This window comes from Scyliorhinus canicula, chromosome 2 (genome assembly GCF_902713615.1).
Source record: "Scyliorhinus canicula chromosome 2, sScyCan1.1, whole genome shotgun sequence".
In the NCBI taxonomy this organism is placed as follows: Eukaryota; Metazoa; Chordata; class Chondrichthyes; order Carcharhiniformes; family Scyliorhinidae; genus Scyliorhinus; species Scyliorhinus canicula.
In genome coordinates, this window is record NC_052147.1 from 21,024,883 (window position 1) to 21,037,333 (window position 12,451).

A 12,451-nucleotide genomic window follows, 5' to 3' on the forward strand; every position below is an offset into this window, starting at 1 on the left:
TAACACAACAGTCATCGCCCCCAACAGGATCCAAAACGGTATATCTGTTACAAAGGGGGTTGGCAAAGGGCACTACTGCACTTCCTGCCTTCCTCTACTCTGCCTGATGGTTCCCCATAGCCTTTCTGCTGGTTCAATCCTCACCTCACTGAACGTGCTATCCACAACCTGCTCAGCATCGCGGATGCTCCACAGTGAATCCACCCTCAGCTCCAGCTCCGAAATGCGGTTAGCCAGCAGCAGCAGTTGGACACACCTCCCGCACACGTGGCCACCAGGGACAACTGAAGCTTTCATTGTTTGCCACATAGCACAGAAAGAACATGTTACAAGCTTCAAGCTCTTCTGCCATGACCTCTTAAGCCCCTTATTTACTCCCAGCACTGTGGTTAGGGCAAGTGTGAGGTCTTGCACTTTGGAAAAAAGAATAGAGGCATGGACTATTTTCTAAACGGTGACAAAATTCATAATGCTAAAGTGCAAAGGGACTTGGGAGTCCTAGTCCAGGATTCTCTAAAGGTAAACTTGCAGGTTGAGTCCATAATTAAGAAAGCAAATGTAATGTTGTCATTTATCTCAAGAGGCTTGGAATATAAAAGCAGGGATGTACTTCTGAGGCTTTATAAAGCACTAGTTAGGCCCCATTTAGAATACTGTGAGCAATTTTGGGCCCCACACCTCAGGAAGGACATACTGGCACTGGAGCGGGTCCAGCGGAGATTCACACGGATGATCCCAGGAATGGTAGGCCTAACATACGATGAACGTCTAAGGATCGTGGGATTATATTCATTGGAGTTGAGGAGGTTGAGGGGAGATCTAATAGAAACTTACAAGATAATGAATGGCTTGGATAGGATGGACGTAGGGAAGTTGTTTCCATTAGCAGGGGAGACTAGGACGCGGGGGCACAGCCTTAGAATAAAAGGGAGTCACTTTAGAACAGAGATGAGGAGAAATTTCTTCAGCCAGAGAGTGGTAGGTCTGTGGAATTCATTGCCACAGAGGGCGGTGGAGGCCGGGACATTGAGTGTCTTTAAGACAGAAATTGATAAATTCTTGATTTCTCGAGGAATTAAGGGCTATGGGGAGAGAGCGGGTAAATGGAGTTGAAATCAACCATGATTGAATGGTGGAGTGGACCCGATGGGCCGAATGGCTTTACTTCCGCTCCTATGTCTTATGGTCTTATGGTCTTATGGTTAGCACTGATGCCTTACAGCGCCAGGGACCCGAGTTCGATTCCCGGCTTGGGTCACTTGGAGTCTGCATGTTCTCCCCGTGTCAGCGTGGATTTCCTCCGGGTGCTCCTGTGGGGGGTACATTTGCGCAGTTGCTTTACAGCTCCAGGGTCCCAGGTTCGAGTCCCAGCTTGGGTCACTGTCTGTGCGGAGTCTGTACGTGTCTGCATGGGTTTCCTCCGGGTGCTCCGGTTTCCTCCCACAGTCCAAAGGTGTGAAGGTCAGGTGGACTGGCATGATAAAGTGCACTTTGTGTCCAAAGAAAGTTAGGTGGGGTTACTGGGTTATGGGGATAGGGTGGAGGTGTGGGCTGAAGTAGGGTGCTCTTTCCAAGAGCCGGTGCAGAGTCAATGGGCTGAATGGCCTCCTTCTGCATTGTAAATTTTATGATTCTATGAAGTCCTGAAAGACGTGCTTCTTAGGTGAATTGTACATTCTGAATTCTCCCTCAGTGTAACCGGACAGGTACTGGAGTGTGGCGACTAGGGGACTTTCACAGTAACTTCATTGCAGTGTCAACGTGAACCTACTTGTGACACTATAAAGATTATTATTAAATATTATGCTAAGATTACGCTATATAAGAATATTTACTTACCTCCTTTACGCTAACTTTACTTAATTGACCCTACTTCGTTTACTTATTTTACAGCTGGTGACTTAACCTGAGGGTCATCACACCTCAGCCAAGGAGCAAGGTTGAGAAGGCAGGGCCTTCATGAATCACCTCAGCCAGTATGGGAACTGAACCCGAGCTGTTGGCCTCGCTCTGCATCACGGACCAGCTGTCCAACCAACTGAGCAAACCGGCCGCCAAGAGCCCGTCTATCATATGTCAAGGGAGGTCACGGGTTAAAAATGCCCCATCGTTTCCGGTGATTGATTTTGAATTCACCTTCTGCTTTCAACAGTTCTCTATTTATACTGTCACATCCCCAGGTAAAACTGCTTGGCATGGTCTATGTCATCTTGCCGAATGCAAGAACCGGTATAGTAGCAGAATAAGGACTCATGTGCCCACGTCAAATCTGTAAGATCTATGTAACTACTGGAGCCTGGTGAATGCACATTTCTTCATCGTGTCACACACGTGAGCTTGTGTGATTATACTCCAGCTTGGATGGTGCTCTGTGCGCATTTGCCTCCTCAGGTCCTGCTCGACAGAAGCCTAATGGCAGAACTTCAGTATCAAAACAAACACTGAGATGGATGTTTAACCTTGTGTTATTTATCTGTCTGGCTGGCATCTGCACCGGCAGAAACAAATTTAACTTTGAATGAGATGGACCTCATGCAGCTTGACTCCAACCTATTAACGGGTAATGTGCCGAAAATAGATACAGCCAAAAAAAAAATAGTGCTGTTTTATGATGGCTTAATGTTTTATAATATGTAACTAATTACTGCCATAATTGCTGGACTATACTGTTCTGCAAAACGCAAATAGAGACAGCTACAGCATGCATTGCTTTTCTAAATATGATTAAAAAGGAGAGGCACGGCTTTTGAGAGGCCACTCTCCACGTGTTGCTGTACAGCCTGTTAGTTCACCCCTTCAACGAGCACATACTTCAGTGTTGTTTTTTCAGCTTCGTGGCAGTCAGCCAGCTCCACTGGGCGCCCTGTTGGCCCTTGGACAGGAATACTTAGACAAAACATCGGAAAGCAAAAGGAGATGAATGCTTGGCCCGATAGGAGGTCTTGACATGGAAGAAGTATTGTCAGTTTGTTTTAAAAAAAAAACAGAAATGAATTTGCTTGGACTGTATTTATTTTGTTCTTTATTTACTTAGAAAACACAATTTTTCTTGCCTTTCCTTGATCTTTCACTCAACAATGAAAAGCAGGCATGGCAAACTTCCAGAATTCAGTGAATGTGGGCGTTCAGGTCAAATTCAAATTTCAACCCAATTGTTGAAATCTGGGTTGCTCAAATCTGGAATCCGTTAAATAGTACCGACATGTGAGTGGTGTAGATCACCCTCTATCTTCAGGGAGCTGGGATGCATTTGGTCCTTCAGCTTGGCAGGAAATCTGGGTTGAACAGATGGAAACTCGCTGGACCACCGGGGAATTGGGGACCATTTATTTTAAAAAAGACACACTTGTGGGCACCAGCAGAATTGAACACCATGATCACAAAATTGCCAGCGGGAATCAAACGAAGCGGGCAAACGGCAACAAGCCTGCCAGGGAATTGGACAATGTGGGCATGTAGCTATGAGAAGGCCAGGAGACAGAAAAATTGTATGTTATAGTTGAATAGCCACCAGTCGCTATGGAAACGGGATGGACCGGTGCATAGCCTGCCAGAGAAATTGGCGCACACGGCTTTGAAAGAAATTGATGGGTACAAAGCCATCAGGTTGCCGGGGGGGGTCAAAATTCATCAACCCATGACCCAACCAAGGAATCTTGGCAGTTGCAGAATTCCGAGATTATTAGGGAACCTGGACAATAATACAAAGCACAATGTAAGGTTAAGAGTTCACCTGGCAGTCATTCCTCAGGAGCCCTCTGCAAACCTCAAAACCTTAACGCTGTTAGCAGATCTCTGGCCTGAGATGGTGAAGCATGTCCTTAGGATCAACTGACGTAAGGGTCTTTTTGCTGGGTGCGTGTGGAGCCACTTTTAGATATTTTTCAGCAGACAGACTATCAAACCCAAATTGTCCAAAATTGGCTAAAATTAGGATATTTGGAAATTAATCCAGATTGGATCACTTTGAATTCCAAATCCATTTCAAATATTTCCCCAAGCAGAAACCTAGAAACTTGAAAAAGAGTTTCATTCAATTGGCGAACTATGAACCTTTACAGGAACCACTCATCAGTTTAATGATGATTACTCAGTAAATTCTCTAACAAGGGAACTTTTAGCCAGATGTACAGCTATTTATTGCTCACTTGTACAAGACACTGGTCAGCTCTTTGTGTGATGCCTTTTTCAGATAATTTTATTCCTCTGTGTGAACATCAGGACTTACAGCGGTGCTTTATGAGGTACCATTCAGTTCATATAAAACATCTTCACATAATGGCCTCTTGACTGCATGCATCTTCTTTGTAAAGTTCTCTGTTCAATCCATCAAGAGTTTCCTTGAACTGTGCACAGTTCAGGCAATGCAAACTGTCTATTTCACTGTTTAATCCTGAGTTTAATGTATTCGCTGCTACATCGACACACAGATGCACACGAATCACAGTGGGGAGGTGGCAATAGTGTCGCTGGACTAGCAATCCAGAGGCCCAGGGTAATGCTTGGGGTTGAGTCTCACCATGGTAGATGGTGAAATTTGAACTCAATGGTTTACTCTCAACTGCCCTCGGAAATGGCCACTGCGTTGATGGGCAATTAGGAATGGGCAATAATTGTTGGCTCAGCCCAGCAAAGCCCACATTCCATAAACAAATAAAGAAAACAATAAGCAGATGCTCCCGTGACATTGCTCACAGCGAGTTGGGGAATAACAGCAGCAAGGTGTTTCCACGACAAAATGCACAAAGAATTGCTGTGAATCTGGATTTGGTAGAACTAAATGGGACAAGCTTTCTGAGACTTTCCCAGGCGGATTATACTTCCTTCAGCTGGAATGGAATTGGTGCATATTAGACTCTGAAAATATAATGATAATTAAGCCAACCATTTTTCTACTACATGCATGAGAAAGGGCATTTTGGGCTCAAATTGCATGGTTGCCTATTTCTCGGTGAAAACTGTAAAGCGATGGTGTTGATTATTAATTACTGAATATGGGCAGCGTGCTGGCGCAGTGATTAGCACTGCTGCCTCACGGCGCCGAGGTCCCAGGTTCGATCCCAGCTCTGGGGTCCTTGTGGAGTTTACACCTTCTCCCCGTGTTTGCATGGGTCTCACCCCCTCAACCCAAAGATGTGCAGGGTAGGTGGATTGCCCACGCTAAATTGCCCCGAATTGGAAAAAATGATTTGGGCACACTAAATTTTAAAAAAATAATTAATTACTGAATAGTCCTTCACTAACTTTTATCTCTTAAACTGTTCTGGATAAACAGCAAGAGGTAGGGAGCATGTACCCAGTCAGAGATAGTTACATATAGGGCAGAATGTTACGTCCCTATCATGGCTGGGGCGTGGCAATGAATTGTGGCGAGCCGTTCAACATTCCATTCATTCCGACGGGACTGGCTAATCCCACTGGCAGAAGGGGTTGTAAGATTCCATACTGAGTTACTTACTTAGCAGTGCAACTTTGCAGAGGGTTGTGAAGGTTACATTACTGGGAGGTTTGGTAACGGGACAGACCCTGGGTATGGTAGGACTGGAGTGACGCTGCACATCGGTGGTTGGGGTACCTTGGTTTAGAATTGGAGAGAGGTTTCTAACGTTTCCCAGCTCTGCTGGTTCATCACCACCAGGGGCTGGGGTCCTGGGTTTCAGCTAGGAGTTTGACAGTGCAGTTAGTATTTATGCTCTATTCCTCTCTCCCTAATGCACTTATCCAGCTTCTCCATAACAGTTCCATGTGGTAATGAATTTCACATGTTACAGGATTTCCCCAAACATTCACAAAGGGGACTACAAATAGAAGCTTTCAAATGGATATAGAAATGTGGCCTGGTCTACCGAATTGTGGAAATGTGCAGCCTCAGGAAACGCCATCAAAACAGAGTCGAGATGGAGGAGATAGGACATTCCCCCCTTTTACGTCACTAACTGCCATATGGCCAATTTAAAGGTCTATTTTGTTTGTGAATGTATGTTAGTGGATGGGTAAATAAGTGAATGGAAAGGTGGGTGAGGTGGCAGGCTGATTAGGTGGATGATGTGGTAGGTGGGCAAAATGAGTCGGCTAGGTGAAATGGAAAGAGGGTGATGTGAGTTGGATGGGTGAGGTGACAGGTTGGTTGGGTGGTTGGTGGGTGAGATGGTAGATGGGTGAAGTGACAGGTGACTGAGGAGGCAGATGGTGTAGTGGTTAATGGGTGAGATGGTAGTCCCGGTTTGGGAGATAGTTGAGTGGTCAGAAGTGTAGTTGGGTTGAAGAGTACAGGGGTTGGTAGGGAATAGTTGGGTCAGATTGAGAGAGTAGTCAGGTTTCCCTTTTTAATTTTTTTTCCAATTAAGCGGTAATTTAGCGTGGCCAATCCACCTACTCTACTCATCTTTTGAGTAATGGGGGTGAGACCCACATGGACAGGGGGAGAAGGTGCAAACTCCACATGGACATTGACCTCAGGCCGGGATCGAACCCGGGTCTGCAGCACCGTGAGGAAGCAGTGCTAACCACTGCACCACCATGCCGCCCTTTCTGTTCACCATTTCCTAGTTAACTGCCCAGGCAAGTAAGTTGGAAACGACCAACGTCTTTGATTCTAGTCAGAGCCGTTTGTAGAGGGTCCCAGGGAGCAGGGGAGTTTCCAATCTGAAGTCCCAAGAAATTCCCAATAGTTCCATATATCATAAAGCCCTGAAGTGCATCTTCAGTCGTGCATCCGGAATAGGACAATCCGGAGACCGGAAGATTTGCGGTACCCCGACCATGGGAATGCTAGTTATGAAGGTGATGGGGCTTTCTTTCATGATGCCGATCTTATCATATAATGTCCAGCAAAATGTTGGTTTGTTGGCCCTTACCGCAGGGGGCAGATTGGATCCGTAAATAATTTTCCCAGTCTGACCCTGGAATCTCACCCTACGTTCTGCAAATCTACTGCTAACGTTCAGAGATTTGGATGGCATTCAAATACCCTCGAAGTGCCCCTAGGGGTATGTGTGTAATGGATTTTACTTACAGTGCTTTCCAATATCTTACTCCATGCTTCAATTTTGTCTTCTCGGTGGACTTCCTGAAAATTAAGGTTCTCCGGGAGCAGCCTGAGACCAGAAGATGGACTTCCTGAGAAAGAAGATGGATCTTCAGGAACATTCTGAGACAGGAAGGCGGACCCCCCTCCAGGACAGCAAATCTCGAAGGTCGGTCACCTTACGCTGTCCCCACTCCCCCACCCCCACCCCCACCGACTGTTGCGGTGTTCCGGCATCCAGGGTTGGCGGCAGCACCATCCTGAACATCTGGAGGCCGCCCCAGACATTGTTGAGGTGAGTCCCAACACCTGCACATCACACTTTCAAAGGTGTTTTGCACAGGTGTGTTTTCCCACTGGCGCTGTGGAGAATCTGCCATGGGTGGTCGCGCCCTCGTCTGCTTTCCATTAGTGGGACGCAAATGAGTTTCACGCTGGCCTCTAGCGGGCTTCCCGATCTGCCAAGGTGGGCACCATCTGAAGATCCCATGGGCAATTCATGCTGACGTGAAGCCCATTTTTTGGTCTCCTGCTGAATTCATCCCCCCCCCACCCCCCCATCATCAAACCTGCCGGAAGAGGCATGAGATAATTCCACCCATCGTCTCAATTCTAGTAGAAAATCTAGTGAAAAAATCTTAAAACAGTTCTGAAGTAAAACATCCCAAATATATATGAATTCTGTCTATTTATTTGGATATTTCGGACACAAAACGTGTATAAAATACTGGTTCGACCTCAAATGGGTTATTGCATCCACTTCTGGTTGCCACACTTTAGGAAAGATGAGAAGGTATTGGAGAGGGTGTAGAAAAGATTCACGAGAATGATCCCAGGGTTGAGGAACTTCAGTTATGTAGATAGGTTGGAGGAGTTGGGATTGGAGAAGACAGCTTGAGGGAAGATTTGATAGAGGCACCCAAAATCATGAGGGGTCTGGACAGAGTAGATAGGGCAAAAACTTCCCACTGGTGAAATTATCGTGAATGAGAGGACACAGATTTGAGGTCATTGGCAAAAGAAGCAATGGCGACATGAGGACAAACGTTTTCAAGCAGTAAGTGTTTCGGATCTGGAATGGCTGCCTGAAAGTTTGATCACAGTAAGGAGTCTTACAACACCAGGTTAAAGTCCAACAGATTTGTTTCAAATCACTCGCTTTCGGAGCACTGCTCCTTCCTCAGGTCCTGAGGAAGGAGAAGTGCTCCGAAAGCTAGTGATTCAAAATAAACCTGTTGGACTTTAACATAAGAACATAAGAACTAGGAGCAGGAGTAGGCCATCTGGCCCCTCGAGCCTGCTCCGCCATTCAATTAGATCATGGCTGATCTTTTGTGGACTCAGCTCCACTTTCCGGCCCGAACACCATAACCCTTAATCCCTTTATTCTTCAAAAAACTATCTATCTTTACCTTAAAAACATGTAATGAAGGAGCCTCAACTGCTTCACTGGGCAAGGAATTCCATAGATTCACAACCCTTTGGGTGAAGAAGTTCCTCCTAAACTCAGTCCTAAATCTACTTCCCCTTATTTTGAGGCTATGTCCCCTAGTTCTGCTGTCACCCGCCAGTGGAAACAACCTGCCCGCATCTATCCTATCTATTCCCTTCATAATTTTAAATGTTTCTATAAGATCCCCCCTCATCCTTCTAAATTCCAACGAGTACAGTCCCAGTCTACTCAACCTCTCCTCATAATCCAACCCCTTCAGCTCTGGGATTAACCTAGTGAATCTCCTCTGCACACCCTCCAGCACCAGTACGTCCTTTCTCAAGTAAGGAGACCAAAACCGAACACAATACTCCAGGTGTCGCCGCACTAACACCTTATACAATTGCAACATAACCTCCCTAGTCTTAAACTCCATCCCTCTAGCAATGAAGGACAAAATTCCATTTGCCTTCTTAATCACCTGTTGCACTTGGAAACCAACCTTCTGTGACTCATGCACTAGCACACCCAAGTCTCTCTGAACAGCGGCATGCTTTAATATTTTATCGTTTAAATAATAATTCCGTTTGCTGTTATTCCTACCAAAATGGATAACCTCACATTTGTAAACATTGTATTCCATCTGCCAGACCCGAGCCCATTCACTTAACCTATCCAAATCCCTCTGCAGACTTCCAGTATCCTCTGCACTTTTCGCTTTACCACTCATCTTAGTGTCATCTGCAAACTTGGACACATTGCCCTTGGTCCCCAACTCCAAATCATCAATGTAAATTGTGAACAATTGTGGGCCCAACACGGATCCCTGAGGGACACCACTAGCTACTGATTGCCAACCAGAGAAACACCCATTTATCCCAACTCTTTGCTTTCTATTAATTAACCAATCCTCTATCCATGCTACTACTTTACCCTTAATGCCATGCATCTTTATCTTATGCAGCAACATTTTGTGTTGCACCTTGTCAAAGGCTTTCTCGAAATCCAGATATACCACATCCATCGGCTCCCCGTTATCTACCGCTCTGGTAATGTCCTCAAAAAATTCCACTAAATTAGTTAGGCATGACCTGCCTTTTACGAACCCATGCTGCGTCTGCCCAATGGGACAATTTCTATCCAGATGCCTCGCAATTTCTTCCTTGATGATAGATTCCAGCATCTTCCCTACTACCGAAGTTAAGCTCACTGGCCTATAATTTCCTGCTTTCTGCCTACCTCCTTTTTTAAACAGTGGCGTCACGTTTGCTAATTTCCAATCCACCGGGACCACCCCAGAGTCTAGTGAATTTCGGTAAATTATCACTAGTGCATCTGCAATTTCCCTAGCCATCTCTTTTAGCACTCTGGGATGCATTCCATCAGGGCCAGGAGACTTGTCCACCTTTAGCCCCATTAGCTTGCCCAGCACTCCCTCCTTAGTGATAACAATCCTCTCAAGGTCCTCACCTGTCATAGCCTCATTAACCTGGTGTTGTAAGATTTCATACCTTGATGAGAGAGGTTACAGAAGAAAGATAGATCAGACCATTGAAGGGCCTTTAAAGGGAGTCTTTTACCATTTGCTTATCACTTGAGCTGATGCCCGATGCCCGGGCGCTGGGAAGGCTCATAACAACAACAAACCTTCCAATGACCTAAGCTGCGGCTCCCTTGTCCAGATCCATCTCTAATAGGTGTCCTTTGACTCATACAACGATCCTGTAGGGCGCCACTCTGGGAGCCGCGATGCAATTTAGTTGCATACATTCCTCATCCTGTTGGTCTATGTGAAAGGTACGGGCCCTGGGCTGGCACCTGCCTCTGTTGGGGCAGGGGTTTGGTGGCTTCTTTAGGAATTGCGTTCGCTGCGGTTTCCAAGTCTGCATGTCCCACATTGCCTGGGCCCCTCCTCACAGGATAAAAGAGGGCGAGGAGAGCGGCGGGGACACAGTGAAAGTGCGCGAGGAGAGCGGCGGTGACACAGTGAAAGTGCGCGAGGAGAGCGGCGGGGACACAGTGACAGAGCTTCAGGAGAGCGGCGAAGACACAGTGAAAGAGCGCGAGGAGAGTGGCGGGGGCACAGTGAGAGTGAGGAGAGCGGCGGGGACACAGTGACAGAGCTTCAGGAGAGCGGCGGGGACACAGTGAAAGAGCGCGAGGAGAGCGGCGGGGACACAGTGAAAGTGCGCGAGGAGAGCGGCGGGGACACAGTGACAGAGCTTCAGGAGAGCGGCGGGGACACAGTGACAGAGCTTCAGGAGAGCGGCGGGGACACAGTGACAGAGCTTCAGGAGAGCGGCGAAGACACAGTGAGAGCGAGGAGAGTGGCGGGGACACAGTGAGAGCGAGGAGAGTGGCGGGGACACAGTGAGAGCGAGGAGAGTGGCGGGGACACAGTGAAAGAGCGCGAGGAGAGTGGCGGGGACACAGTGACAGAGCTTCAGGAGAGCGGCGAAGACACAGTGAAAGAGCGCGAGGAGAGTGGCGGGGACACAGTGAGAGCGAGGAGAGTGGCGGGGACACAGTGAGAGCGAGGAGAGTGGTGGGGACACAGTGAGAGCGAGGAGAGCGGCGGAGACACAGTGAAAGAGCGCGAGGAGAGTGGCGGGGACACAGTGAGAGCGAGGAGAGCGGCGGGGACACAGTGAGAGCGAGGAGAGCGGCGGGGACACAGTGACAGAGCTTCAGGAGAGCGGCGAAGACACAGTGAAAGAGCGCGAGGAGAGTGGCGGGGACACAGTGAGAGCGAGGAGAGTGGCGGGGACACAGTGAGAGTGAGGAGAGCGGCGGGGACACAGTGAGAGTGAGGAGAGCGGCGGGGACACAGTGAGAGCGAGGAGAGCGGCGGGGACACAGTGAGAGCGAGGGGAGCGGCGGGGACACAGTGAAAGAGAGCGAGGAGAGCGGCGGGGACAGAGTGAGAGCGAGGAGAGCGGCGGGGACACAGTGAGAGCGAGGAGAGCGGCGGGGACACAGTGAGAGCGAGGAGAGCGGCGGGGACACAGTGAAAGAGCGTCAGGAGAGCGGCGAAGACACAGTGAAAGAGCGTCAGGAGAGCGGCGAAGACACAGTGAAAGAGCGCGAGGAGAGTGGCGGGGACACAGTGAGAGCGAGGAGAGTGGCGGGGACACAGTGAGAGTGAGGAGAGCGGCGGGGACACAGTGAGAGCGAGGAGAGTGGCGGGGACACAGTGAGAGCGAGGAGAGCGGCGGAGACACAGTGAAAGAGCGTCAGGAGAGCGGCGAAGACACAGTGAAAGAGCGCCAGGAGAGTGGCAGGGACACAGTGAGAGCGAGGAGAGCGGCGGAGACACAGTGAAAGAGAGCGAGGGGAGCGGCGGAGACACAGTCAGAGCGAGGAGAGCGGCGGGGACACAGTGAAAGAGCGCGAGGAGAGCGGCGGGGACACAGTGAGAGCGAGGAGAGCGGCGGGGACACAGTGAGAGCGAGGAGAGCGGCGGGGACACAATGAGAGCGAGGAGAGCGGCGGGGACACAGTGAAAGAGCGCGAGGAGAGCGGCGGGGACACAGTGAGAGCGAGGAGGGCGGCGGGGACACAGTGAGAGCGAGGAGAGCGGCGAAGACACAGTGAAAGAGCGCGAGGAGAGCGGCGAAGACACAGTGAAAGAGCGCGAGGAGAGCGGCGAAGACACAGTGAAAGAGCGCGAGGAGAGCAGCGAAGACACAGTGAAAGAGCGCGAGGAGAGCGGCGGGGACACAGTGAGAGCGAGGAGAGCGGCGGGGACACAGTGAGAGCGAGGAGAGCGGCGGGGACACAATGAAAGAGCGTCAGGAGAGCGGCGAAGACACAGTGAAAGAGCACGAGGAGAGCGGCGGGGACACAGTGAAAGAGCACGAGGAGATAACGTTTCCCATGGCAGGTTGATCGAAAAAGTGAAGTCATATGGGGTTCAGGGTGTACTAGCTAGATGGACAAAGAACTGGCTGGGCAACAGAGACAGAGAGTAGTGGTGGAAGGGAGTGTCTCAA